The following is a 5,000-nucleotide window of genomic DNA, read 5'->3' on the forward strand; positions in this document are numbered from 1 at the left end:
CCTCTTCCTGCGGTGGCAACTCTGGGGCAGAGTCGATACTCGCCCACTGGTGGAAGGTAAGCATTCTGCTTTACATCAGTACATAACTAATATTTCAGTCGTCTGACGTCCCTCCTTAGTAAATGATGCAGGACCACATACATAGATGATACATACTGTAAACTGGGGAGGACAGTGTGAACCGCACTCGACCCAGTCACCCTATCTCACAGTCCACTCTGTGTGTAACAAAGCGAAAGCACCAAAGCACTATCGTTCAACAACATCCATTTTATCCTCGCTGCCACAGGACACTATCCAAACAACGACAAGAGGAACGTCACGTCCACTAATAAGACAGAATGTCTCACATCACCCGCAAACAACGCAGCTCAAATCAGCCAGCAACACCCACAGTGGTCCACCCAGTATCAACACAGGACGCAACGCCACGCCACAACACAAAAGGTACAAGTAATAAAATACCCTTTGGCCACACCCCTTATAAAGGCATCGAACCAACCCACCACCTGACACCAGCCAAACGTACATCCTGATTTGACACATCTCTGGCAACCTAACCCACGTTGGCCCTTAACCTAACCCACGTTGGCCCTTAACCTAACCCACGTTGGCCCTTAACCTAACCCACGTTGGCCCTTAACCTAACCCACGTTGGCCCTTAACCTAACCCACGTTGGCCCTTAACCTAACCCACGTTGGCCCTTAACCTAACCCACGTTGGCCCTTAACCTAACCCACGTTGGCCCTTAACCTAACCCACGTTGGCCCTTAACCTAACCCACGTTGGCCCTTAACCTAACCCACGTTGGCCCTTAACCTAACCCACGTTGGCCCTTAACCTAACCCACGTTGGCCCCTAACCTAACCCACGTTGGCCCCTAACCTAACCCACGTTGGCCCCTAACCTAACCCACGTTGGCCCCTAACCTAACCCACGTTGGCCCCTAACCTAACCCACGTTGGCCCCTAACCTAACCCACGTTGGCCCCTAACCTAACCCACGTTGGCCCCTAACCTAACCCACGTTGGCCCCTAACCTAACCCACGTTGGCCCCTAACCTAACCCACGTTGGCCCCTAACCTAACCCACGTTGGCCCCTAACCTAACCCACGTTGGCCCCTAACCTAACCCACGCTGCACCTTAACCTAAGTTACGCTGCACCTTAACCTAAGTTACGCTGCACCTTAACCTAAGTTACGCTGCACCTTAACCTAAGTTACGCTGCACCTTAACCTAAGTTACGCTGCACCTTAACCTAACTTACACTGCACCTTAACCTAACTTACACTGCACCTTAACCTAACTTACACTGCACCTTAACCTAACTTACACTGCACCTTAACCTAACTTACACTGCACCTTAACCTAAGTTACACTGCACCTTAACCTAAGTTACACTGCACCTTAACCTAAGTTACACTGCACCTTAACCTAACTTACACTGCACCTTAACCTAAGTTACACTGCACCTTAACCTAAGTTACACTGCACCTTAACCTAAGTTACACTGCACCTTAACCTAACTTACACTGCACCTTAACCTAACTTACACTGCACCTTAACCTAACTTACACTGCACCTTAACCTAACTTACACTGCACCTTAACCTAACTTACACTGCACCTTAACCTAACTTACACTGCACCTTAACCTAACTTACACTGCACCTTAACCTAACTTACACTGCACCTTAACCTAACTTACACTGCACCTTAACCTAACTTACACTGCACCTTAACTGTCACATGTAACGTCACAGGAATGTAGCTTTGCCTAACAGCAACCCTCTGAACATAGTTCACTGCTTGGATCCTCTGGTGTCATGTGTATTTCTTGATACCATGGTGCGTACCCTCACATAAAGGTCTTTCGAGTGTTGCGTACTTTCTACACAGTCCCGCTAACCACTGGAAGGGTGTACCGCTACAGAACGAATATCGCCCTCCCCTCCTGCCCTTCCAAGCTGGTCGGTCAGGCGTTTGTTTGTGAAATGAGCCTTGCAGCTGTTCAGTTGCATTCGGTTGTCGATGCAGTCAGTGTACGTTGTGGTACGGCCTGTGTGGACTGTCCGCTGATGTACGCGTAACCCACACTGATCATCCGTCGTTACGTACTGAGTGACATAATGTGGCACATGCTTGACCGTACACCGGCTGCGCCCTACAATGGCGAATCATAAGGGCCATATGTTGTGCACGATGCTACTTGTCTCGTCTCCCCATTACAGCGAGATTGCACTGTTGTACGCCGTACAGACATGTGGTAAGTAGGTACGGACGAAAGTATTGCATGTTGGCCCCCCCCCCCCCCTCCTCCCTCTGCCGGGAATCAGCGTGAGCCGTCTGTTGATGTAGCGACGAGGGTTTTCCTATTTAATCGTATTGCCCCACACAACATGATAGCACGGTGGACCGCGTTCCACATCTGCGACATGCTACAGAGGCCGGTTGACAGTCGACCGCGCAAGGGACATTGCACACGTGCGCGGACCATCTTCCACGTGTTCTCTCGTGTACATGCCGCAGTGTGTATGTGGGCTGATGTAGCGTGTCGTGACACATAACATGCAGGCATGCCAGAATCGTAGATTTCGCAAATGTAGATTGACGTATACGTTTGCTGCCAAAGATCCGCAAATGAACTGGAAATCAGTTGTTGAGCGGTTGTTCGCGCTGCAGGTGCATCGGTGATAGCGACGATCGGTACATCTGTGAACCGGTTGTTTCGGCGGTACCCGCCATGCCCCCGAACCTGAGTTGGCCATGTGGGTATGAAGCGATACGAGGCTGTGGCTTGGCGGGACAGTCCCCGGCCGGTGAGGGGGGGCCGCCCGGCGTGCTGGCCGCGCGCTGCGTGAGCGCACGCACTACAGCCGGCTGGTGGGGGGCGCCCAGTGGCAGGAGCGCCGGCCGACGGGCCCGGCTGGCGTCCCAGCTATGCGCCGGCGCACCCTGCGCGCGGCGCCAGGCGGCCAAAGTGGGTTCTGCCGAGCCCGGTGCGAAGCGCGGTGGACATCTGCAGTGTGCTGGTCCGATTGCGGACTGTGTGCGTTGAGGATGCGCCGCCGCCCGGCACTCGGCGTCGCGACGCCGTCTGCTGCTCGGTCGCCCCCAGCGGTTCTCGCAGGTGGTTTGTATCGCAGCTCTGCGGACGTGTTGGCGCGTGCGCTGTGCTGGGAGAGTTCGCTTCTGCACCCAAGTGGGGCTTTGCCCTTCTGTGGCGCTGGCGTTGGAGCTGCCGGTCACCGTAGGTGGCGCGTGTTGTTTCCCGCCGGCAATGCCACGACAGCACGCTCCCGGGCCTCTGTCGGCAGCGGCAAGCTCAGTTGGGAGCACGGGTGTTCGCACTGAAAGCGTCTACTCGCCTATCTCCGGGCGATTGCGCCTCTCTCGAACCCGACCAAGTACTTAGGACGGCGCTGCGCGCCGCCGGGACCTGAGAGGGTTTCGAGGTGTATCGTGCAGGGGAGCTCAGCCTCCTCCTGTTTGCAGAATAATTGAGCGGACGCTTGCGTGTTCGCGCGGGCCCTCGGGACACACTCCCGGGCGGCCGGCTGCTCAGCTCTCGTTGACGCAGCTCCCTGGTTGATCCTGCCAGTAGTCATATGCTTGTCTCAAAGATTAAGCCATGCATGTCTCAGTACAAGCCGCATTAAGGTGAAACCGCGAATGGCTCATTAAATCAGTTATGGTTCCTTAGATCGTACCCACGTTACTTGGATAACTGTGGTAATTCTAGAGCTAATACATGCAAACAGAGTCCCGACCAGAGATGGAAGGGACGCTTTTATTAGATCAAAACCAATCGGATTGGCTCGTCTGGTCCGTTTGCCTTGGTGACTCTGAATAACTTTGGGCTGATCGCACGGTCCTCGTACCGGCGACGCATCTTTCAAATGTCTGCCTTATCAACTGTCGATGGTAGGTTCTGCGCCTACCATGGTTGTAACGGGTAATGGGGAATCAGGGTTCGATTCCGGTGAGGGAGCCTGAGAAACGGCTACCACATCCAAGGAAGGCAGCAGGCGCGCAAATTACCCACTCCCGGCACGGGGAGGTAGTGACGAAAAATAACGATACGGGACTCATCCGAGGCCCCGTAATCGGAATGAGTACACTTTAAATCCTTTAACGAGTATCTATTGGAGGGCAAGTCTGGTGCCAGCAGCCGCGGTAATTCCAGCTCCAATAGCGTATATTAAAGTTGTTGCGGTTAAAAAGCTCGTAGTTGGATTTGTGTCCCACGCTGTTGGTTCACCGCCCGTCGGTGTTTAACTGGCATGTATCGTGGGACGTCCTGCCGGTGGGGCGAGCCGAAGGCGTGCTTGCGCGTCCCGAGGCGGACCCCGTTGAAATCCTACCAGGGTGCTCTTAGTTGAGTGTCTCGGTGGGCCGGCACGTTTACTTTGAACAAATTAGAGTGCTTAAAGCAGGCAAGCCCGCCTGAATACTGTGTGCATGGAATAATGGAATAGGACCTCGGTTCTATTTTGTTGGTTTTCGGAACCCGAGGTAATGATTAATAGGGACAGGCGGGGGCATTCGTATTGCGACGTTAGAGGTGAAATTCTTGGATCGTCGCAAGACGAACAGAAGCGAAAGCATTTGCCAAGTATGTTTTCATTAATCAAGAACGAAAGTTAGAGGTTCGAAGGCGATCAGATACCGCCCTAGTTCTAACCATAAACGATGCCAGCCAGCGATCCGCCGCAGTTCCTCCGATGACTCGGCGGGCAGCCTCCGGGAAACCAAAGCTTTTGGGTTCCGGGGGAAGTATGGTTGCAAAGCTGAAACTTAAAGGAATTGACGGAAGGGCACCACCAGGAGTGGAGCCTGCGGCTTAATTTGACTCAACACGGGAAACCTCACCAGGCCCGGACACCGGAAGGATTGACAGATTGATAGCTCTTTCTTGATTCGGTGGGTGGTGGTGCATGGCCGTTCTTAGTTGGTGGAGCGATTTGTCTGGTTAATTCCGATAACGAACGAGACTCTA

At 53.5% G+C, this 5,000-nt stretch overlaps 1 non-coding gene across 1 annotated transcript in view; it reads left to right on the forward strand.

Moving 5' to 3' along the window:
• Window positions 1–3,582: 3,582 nt before the first annotated feature.
• Window positions 3,583–5,000, forward strand: part of LOC126315980 (small subunit ribosomal RNA) — a 1,893-nt gene continuing 475 nt past the window's right edge. The window contains exon 1 of the ribosomal RNA XR_007556075.1: window positions 3,583–5,000. This exon is cut by the window's right edge and continues 475 nt beyond it. This is a non-coding gene — a ribosomal RNA (small subunit ribosomal RNA).

This window comes from Schistocerca gregaria, unplaced genomic scaffold, assembly GCF_023897955.1.
Source record: "Schistocerca gregaria isolate iqSchGreg1 unplaced genomic scaffold, iqSchGreg1.2 ptg000581l, whole genome shotgun sequence".
Lineage (NCBI taxonomy): Eukaryota > Metazoa > Arthropoda > Insecta > Orthoptera > Acrididae > Schistocerca > Schistocerca gregaria.